General features: G+C 44.8%; 2 non-coding genes across 2 annotated transcripts; one reads left to right on the forward strand and one right to left on the reverse strand.

Moving 5' to 3' along the window:
* Positions 1–4,523: 4,523 nt before the first annotated feature.
* On the forward strand, positions 4,524–4,595 carry trnae-cuc (transfer RNA glutamic acid (anticodon CUC)). Its single transcript has one exon. It is a non-coding gene; the product is annotated as a tRNA-Glu (tRNA).
* A 3,710-nt stretch (positions 4,596–8,305) lies between these two features.
* Positions 8,306–8,387, reverse strand: trnas-uga (transfer RNA serine (anticodon UGA)). The gene has a single exon. It is a non-coding gene; the product is annotated as a tRNA-Ser (tRNA).
* Positions 8,388–8,783: the final 396 nt, after the last annotated feature.

Below are 8,783 nucleotides of genomic sequence, written 5' to 3' on the forward strand. Positions count from 1 at the left end.
TTGGACAGGTTATTTGTGTCTTCGCTGGCCACAGAAGTAGAACTAGATGATTGGAGGGTGGAAAATGTTATTCATTTGTTGACAAAAGATAATAGGGATAGTTTTTCGAATTATAGACCAGGGAGTCTTATAACAGTAGTGGGTAAACTACTGGAGAGGATTATTGAAGAAGGAACTTATGAGTATTTGGAGAAACGTAGTCTGCTACGGAGAGACAACATAACATGTTGTCCTTTATGGGTCAGATTGAATTTTTTGAAAAAGTGAAACTAAAACAAACAGAAGAATCAGGACAGTCGATGTGGGTGCATTAATCTTGGTCAGGCATTTGATCAGTTCCCCATAGTGGACTCATTCAGAAAGTCAGGAGCCATGGGATCCAGGGAAACCTGGTTGCGTTGATTCGGAATTGGCTTCCTAACAGAAGGCAGATGATGTAGTAGACAGAGTGAATTCTGGCTGGAAGACAAAGGGCAGCCGTGTTCCGCATGGAGAGTCGAAACTTTGGTACACTTTACAACTCTATTGCGAGTCTGCAGTTGCAGTGCTGCAAGAAATAGGGCTGAGGGAAATAACCGATTTAATCTGATCACACAGCAACACCTGGATAATTTATGGAATTAGGGCTGACGACATAAACAAACCGCTGAGCGACTGACTGCACCAGAGCGTTTTCTGAACTGACCTGTCATTTACATATTACAGGGAAGATGCTACAATGACTTCAAAACAATCTTTTCGAATGGAACCCTACAACTTAAAACCAGCATTTCACAGTGTTCAGCAGCAGCTCCTGCTGCTTGTTAAAAGAACCAGCCTTCAAAAATGCCAATTCCAATTTCCCAAATTAAGTACACACCAATTTATCCTAATGCCAATTTACCTGTGAATCGTAGTTCTATCGTATCTGGTGTAGATACGCTCACATTTCGATCCATCTAACCCTGATTCCACATGGCCGGTGTGGTATCCGTGTCTCCTTCCGAAATCAATAATAAATGAAACATTCAAAACTGCACAAACTAAAAACGCAGCGAAGGCAAAGCAAATACTTGTCTTCCTTCAAAACCATCGCAGGCCATTGGAGAATATACACTCTCTATACACGTCATAATGTTGTATACCTCTATCAAATCTCCCCTCAGTCTTCTACCCGCTCGGAAATGAAGTGCTAACTTATGTAAACTTTTCCTTTAATTCAAAACATTCAGTCCCGGCAACAGCCGTGCAATATTTTCTTCTGCATTCTTTCAGTCTTATTTGCATGTTTCCTGCAGGTAGTTGAGTCCAACCGCACACTATATTCCAAATTGGGCCCCAATAAAGCCTGAAACCACAGCAACGTAACGTCCCAACTCCTGTACTCAGTACTTTGGTCTAGGAAGGCCAATGTGATAAAAGCTGTCTCTACGACCCTGTCTAACTGTGCCACAAATTCCATTGAATTATGGACCTGCATTCCCAGATTCATTTATTCGATAGTACTCCTCAGTGCCCTATTTCTCATTGTGTCAGACCAACCCTGGCTGGTCCTTCCAAAGTGCAAAATCCAACGCTTGTTTGCGTTAACTCCGATCCGCTATTTTTCAGCAATTTTTCCAGCTGGGCCAGATTCCGCTTCATGCTCCGGTACTCTTTCTCGCTGTGGACTACACCCATTATGTTGTTGTCATCGGCAAATCTACTGATCCAGTTACCGACAATATTATCCAGATCATTGATATAGATGACAAACAGCAACAGGCACAGCAACGATCCCTGGGACACTCCACTCATCACAGGTCCCCAGTCAGAGAGACACCCATCTATTACCACTCTCTAGCTTCCCCAACATAGCCAATGGCTAATCCAATTTGCTACCTCATCGTGAAAGACAAACGACATAACCTTTTCGAGCATCCTCCCCTACGGAACCTTGAGAAATTCCAGGCTGAAGTCCCTGTTAGACGGCATCCACTGCCTTGCCTTCCACACCATTCCTGGTATCTACCTCGTAAAGCTCTGTGAGATTGGTCAGACATGACCTCCTACGCACTGGCCCATAATGACTATCGTTAATGTTCCTGTTTATCCAGATACTTTTTGTTATACCCCATGACCAGGGTAGTCTCAACACCCCATTTCGTAGTTCCTGACGAGTCCTTTCCAAGCAAAACTATCGATATCATGCTGCGGTCACCACTCACATTTATGGCCTATTGTTTTTAAGTTCTCCTGCACTATTATCAGACGCATTGAGAGTAATCTGGAAAAGGAAGGCGTCGTAGCTTTAAATAATTAATCGATTGGATTTAAATAGTGAGATACTGTACCTAGATAGAGCATAGAACATAGAATATTACAGCACAGTACAGCCCATCGTCTCACGAGGTTCTGATAGCTTTTCAACTAATTTAAGTTCAAACTAACACATCTCCCTTCATCTGAATCAGAATCAGAACCAGATTTAATATCATCGGGGATTGTGGTGATTTTTTTTTTTACTTTACTGTAGCAGTGCAATGAAACAGAGTATAAATAAATTTAGAGATAAAAAAAAAAAGATGAGCTGCAGGTGGCGGAGGGGAAGTGTCTGTTCCTGAGTCGTTCAGCCTGAGCTTTCCGGCTTCTGTATCTCCATCCTGATGGTAACACTGTGCAGAGGGCGGGACCTGCTAGTGGGCAACTTTACTGATGGACGCCACTGTTACAAGAATCGCCCCCAGTAATAATGATCAGTGAGGAGCAGAGAATCTGCATTTGCCAACAAGTAATTTTTATTATTTCAACTAACTAAGCACGTAGATTCACACGCCATCTTCACTCCATGATACTCAATGAACAGTCAATGAAGAGAAAAGATATTACCGGGGAAAGGAGTCGACTCTGGCCAGAGAGACGAGAGATAGAGACTGGGGAGAAAGAGAGCGGGGACAGAGGCAGGAGAGGTAGCGAGAGATAGAGGAGGGTAGAGAAAGACCATGTGGAGGGAGGCCGGGGAAGTCGAGGAATCTGGTGTGTAGAGAGATCGGGGGTTGGTGAAAGATTTTCGATGGGGAGAGAGATCGGAGACGGGGGTTTGGTGTCGGTAGAAAGCGGGAGGGGGATAGACAGGAGAGAGATAAAGTGCGAGGTGATGCATTTTGTAGGCTCCAGTAAGAGCAGGATGTCTACATTATTGATAAGGCTTTAGGAAAGTTGAGATTTGTTTATAAACCCAAAGATCCACGATGGCACTGGCGATACACGCGACGTATTGCCGACAGCTCGCAAAATGTCTGGACGTATTTCAGCTGAACCACTGTGGCTGCAATCTGAAACCCCTAGTTTCCCTTTAAGAAATGTACTGTTGATCTGTCTAAATTAATCGGCAGTTTAACGAGCGGCTGAAGGACTAAGTGGACTTAACTCTCGGTAATACAGGTGCGGCACCTTTCAGCGATCAGCGAAGGTCAGCCATTACCACTGCCGGAAAAGAGGTCGGTTCGGAAGACTTAAAGCCAGACTAAATCGAAGGACGATGAAGCATCCTCTACCCGGCATCTTCTTAGCCAAAGGCCAATTACTTGAAAACAAGATACATTATGTAAGTGCAACATTGCAGTTTCGGAGGGAAATGAGGGGCTGCTGTCTTCTCTGTTTCATGGAGACATGGCTCAGTTCGGTGGAACAGCCGGAAGGATTCTCGATCCACCGTTCGGAGAAGATAAGAAGGTATTGTGGTGCTGGGGGTGGGGTGGGGGCGGTGGAACGGCGGTGATGTTTCATAACTAACTCTTCATGCTCTCCGTATATAGCGGTCTTGCCGTACCCTTGTTCTCCCAATCACAACATCCAGTGATTGAGTTCTGTCGGTGCTGCTTACCGAGAGGTTCTCCTCATTGATCCGGACGGCACTTCACATACCGCCAGAGCAGATCTTTAGCAAGCATACCATGTACTGAGTGCCGCGATCAGCAAACAAGGAACTGCCTACCCTGAGGACTTTCAGATCATTGCGGGGTTTCTGTGAGGCTTATTTAAAGAATTCTAGGCTTATTTATCATCAGCAAGTCATCCTCTGTACCAGCGGCTCCCGCACACTCGACCACGGTTACAACACGATCAAAAAGCCGAGCATTCCATCCTCAGACCGTATTTCGGGCATTCTGGAGTCTGATTTTCTTTCTCCTACCTCTACCCAGGCGGAGGGTGAGGAACAAGACACCAGATGTATCGGCGACAATGTCGCGGGAATCGGGGGCCGACTACTGAATTGTTTCGAGGCGAGGACAGAAACAAAAATGACCCAGGGCTCATAAGAGAATCTAAATGTCACAATCTTTATAAAGACACCGGAGAAAGAGTGTTTCCCGCTGATTCATTCAGAGTCCAGAGTGTTCCTTAACCAGAAGCACTGGGTGAACACGCGGTCTGCAAATTGCTGAGCAATAGATTCGTGACAATATTTATCACATTAATTCATTATTATTCATGTATAGGTTTTGTTTCATATTTTGCTGGTTTGGTAGTTGTCTATTGCTGTAGTCAGAAAATTATCAGTTTCCCTGGTGGTCTAGTGGTTAGGATTCGGCGCTCTCACCGCCGCGGCCCGGGTTCGATTCCCGGTCAGGGAATTAAGATATTTCCTGCTGTAATTTAATGTGCTTATTTTAAATTATTTTGTGTATTAACTTGCTTCCACAACAACCCGATTCCTGTCTATGCTTAACCTGCATCCGCCTGATTCAGCACCATAAAACCACAAAATATATGAGCAGAAGATGACATTGAGAAACATATCGCAGGTGCTGTCTCAATAAAGCTGGAAATAACTGTGCGAGGTCTTACAGACAATAACTTGCTATCGATACAATGTAGATTTGATCATCTTCACTCCTCACAGCACCTCATCCACGCAGAGATGCTGTCTCTCTGTAGAAGAGGGTGACCATACATTTCCCATATTGGACTCTGGTCCTACTCACTCAGTTTGCCGACATCACCTTGACTCATCTGCCCGGGGTTATCACTGCTCAAATCTCAGTGAGTATTGTCAGGTCCAGCCGGGTTTATTGCCGTGTGCATAGGGACGGTGAGGGACAGGTACAATGAAACACTTGCAGCGTCATTGCAGGCTCGAAAAGACAGACAGTACGCAGAACATAAATTGTACAATTCTGCATCATTAACAAACGGTAGATATCAATCTTGTGCCAGTTTCAGACTTGGAAAAGATTCCTCAGACAAACTGATGACATAGATTGCGAACTATTATATCTACGGGGGAGCATGCAGACCCAAGAAAGGCCTGTTTATTCCTTTTCTTTAAACAGACAGACAACAGAGAGAAGGGCAAGTCTCTAGCCCTCTTCAGCCAGCCCTGCCATTCAATAAGATCAGGCTGGCACAGACTTTTTCTCAATCCTCCCCCCTCCCCATACCGCAGTTGCGAGTCAAAAATCGGTCGGTGTCCCCCAGCAAATCTTCTACCGTCTCCCCAGGTGAGAGGAGATAAACTTCTGTCGCCCGCCTTTATTTCGACGCCCTGACAGCGTCCCAGCTTCGATCAGAAGCATATGGATATGAATGTTATATAATGGGACATTGTTCTGAGTTTTGCTCGGTATGGACGGGACTTTGGGGAGGCAGAGGCAGTCAGAGTCTGTGGGAGGGAACAACTCGGGTGAAACCCTTTCCGCAATTGGATAACAAGTTGGATTGACATCTGCATACACGAATGGGAGCTAGGTAGTTGCACTTACTTTGACGAGATTGGTTGATGTCGGACCATGACGCCGCGTCAGTGACAATTGGCGAGGTTGATTTGACGGGAGGTCAGCGAACCGATTTGTCTATGGCAATAGGCGGGATCGCTCGCTAGACAAGAGAGCAATGGGGAGTCTGTACTCTGAGTGATATGAAACGGCGAAAGCTTTTCGCGTTCAGAGACCGTGCTGCCCACTTCAGCGAATCAGTCACAATCTCAATCTCCCCTCTCCCAGCCGCGGCTGAACAACACATCTTATTGAATATGGAAATATTTTTATAAGTTGACAATTCAAGTGTTTACAGCTAACCGAAATTTCACATGGTGGTCATGTCTTAACGGAGCACTGAACCAAAGTCCAGGAACAGATTTGTTTAAAAAATCGCTACTCCTTCATGTCATATTACCTGTTCGCACCGACATTTCAGCACCAGTTTACACTCACTTCCCTGCGCTCCACCCGAGCTGTCTTGTAAAGGGAAATCTATAAACGTCCCACTGCATTCACGCTTCCTTTCACTGAACACGAATATTGATAGCTAACCGTTCGCTTCAACTTGTGAGGAAAGTGTGGGAGTGAGGGAGTGAGATGTGGAGAGAGAGAGAGAGAGAGAGAGAGAGAGAGAGAGAGAGGGAGAGAGAGGGAGAGAGAGAGAGAGAGAGAGAGAGAGAGAGAGAGAGAGAGAGAGAGAGAGAATGTGTGTATGGGTGTGTTAGAGAGAGAGGAACATGGATGTGAGGCAGGGGAGAGAGTCACATCGTAGACAGAACAAGGGAGATTTGAAAGGCAGTTAGAGAGAGAGAGTTACACGGCAATTTATCAATTTCATGTTCACTTTCGGCCACTGTTTTCCTCCCAGCGTTTTTTTGACCACCAGAGTAATTCACCTCACCGACAAAACGAAGTGGATCTTTCCGTCCCTTCATGTAAACCCGAACGCTGCAGGACTCGTAAGTATTATCACCGTTTGTACTGAGGAAGAGAAATGGTTCATGCGTTTACACATTTCCCTTTAACAGAGGGAGCAGGAGCACGTTATACTTATTGATGCCATTCTCCCAGTTTCTTCAATTATAAAGGCAATTAACATTAAATTAGCGCCATTAATTCTTAAAATTCCAAAGGTAGTTCTGATTTGGATTGCAAACACGAGGAAATCTGCAGATGCTGGAAATTCAAACAACAACAGACACAAATTTTGTGTGTGTTGTTGTCTGATTTGGACGCAAGGATTCTGCTCAGTGCGATAAATCGCCCGCTGTCTAACTTAAGGAAGTACGTTGGTGAACGAAGCGAGGCGCTCTGCATCCGTACAGTTGTAGAACACACCGGCATCAATCGTCCTGTTTCTACACAGAATCTATTGTTAGACACTCGGTTGCAAAGTAAAAATATCGTCGCTAAATAAACTGTATTGGCATGTCGATTTGGCTAGTTTCCACCTGTCCCCACCCATCAAGACGTCGACCAGCAAATGCGGGTGTGTGGGGTGTGTGGTAGAAGAAATTTGCAGCGTTTTGCGTTGAAATACTGAATCAGGACCTCCTAATCTGGTATATATTCTCCGCTAAAAATGCTGCGAGAATTGAACTGACAGAAATATGGAATGTCAACTCCACAAATTCTCGAATCTCCCCAGCCGAGGGAATAGGATTTATTGAAGAACGTGTTACCGGCTCCAGATCTGTGCTGGATACGATACCAGAACTCAGTACCTCGAAATCCATGTCGTTAATGAAAATCGAATCGGGAAAGTACCGCGTTGAACAGAGAATCAGAATCAGGTTTATTATCTCCGGCAGGTAATGTGAAATTTGTTAACTTAGCAGCAGCAATTCAATGCAATACATAATCTAGCAGAGAGAGAAAATAATAATAATAACAACAAATGAAATAAAACATAATAATAAATACACAAGTAAATCAATTACTTATATTGAATAGATTATGAAAAATATGCAAAAACAGAAATACTGTATACTAATAAAGTGAGGTAGTGTTCTAAGCTTCAAAGTCTATTCGTGATTCTGATTGCAGACGGGAAGAAGCTGTTCCTGAACCGATGAACGTGTGTTTCTGTCTCATAACCTTAGACACCCAAGGTCAACCCCAATATCCGGTGCCATCTGTGTCGACGTTGCTCCTTTGCAGATTGGAAGAATTTTTATCGGCGGTGTCATGACGGTCTATTATCGCCCTCATTAATGGCTGTCCTTACGGTGAGAGGCTGATGACGTGAATTGCCGGACAGCGGGTTGCAATGAGAATATTTAGGCTGCAATTGGTTCGTTCAGTGAGGGCGGAAACTGGACAAGAGTGTTTATTTTGAATAAACAGGAATGCAGGAATGTGTGAGGTCATGTACTTCGTTGGGATTAAAATAAAGGACGATCGGTTGCGGTGAGACTGTCAAAGGAAACTGTTCACGAAACAGAGATGGCGAGCCGATGGGTGGATCAGGTATTTTGCAAGGCAACTGCAGATTGTCAACTGAACACATTTGGGGCCAGCGCTCAGACAGCATCCAGGGTGTTAAATTTTATTGGCACACTACACGCTGCTGCTTGTAGTGTGAGCGCTGCGAGCAGGGTTCGAACCTGCGCGGGGAATCCCCATTGGATTTCAAGTCCAACGCCTTAACCACTCGGCCATCGCAGCTCCATCAATGTTCAGCACCTACCGTAGCTCTGCACCTGAAGTGAGGGTTGTACTTGATTTATTTTCGGTAACGGAAATGGTGAATCGATCATGCTTTGGGCTTGTCTTGCAGCCAGTGGCACAGGGAACATTTCGCTGGTAGAGGAAAGAATAAATTCAACTAAATACCAACAAATTCTGGAAGCAAAGATCACACCGTCTGTAAAAAAGCTGAAGATGAAAAGAGGATGGCTTCTACAACAGGATAATGATCCTAAACACACCTCAAAATCCACAAAGGTCTACTACAAGAGGTACAAGCTGAAGATTTTGCCATGGCCCTCACAATCTCCCGACTTAAACATCATCAAAAATCTGTGGACAGACCTGAAAAGAGCAGTGCATGCAAGCTGGCCC

Source organism: Hemitrygon akajei, unplaced genomic scaffold (assembly GCF_048418815.1).
Source record: "Hemitrygon akajei unplaced genomic scaffold, sHemAka1.3 Scf000050, whole genome shotgun sequence".
NCBI classification, from domain to species: domain Eukaryota; kingdom Metazoa; phylum Chordata; class Chondrichthyes; order Myliobatiformes; family Dasyatidae; genus Hemitrygon; species Hemitrygon akajei.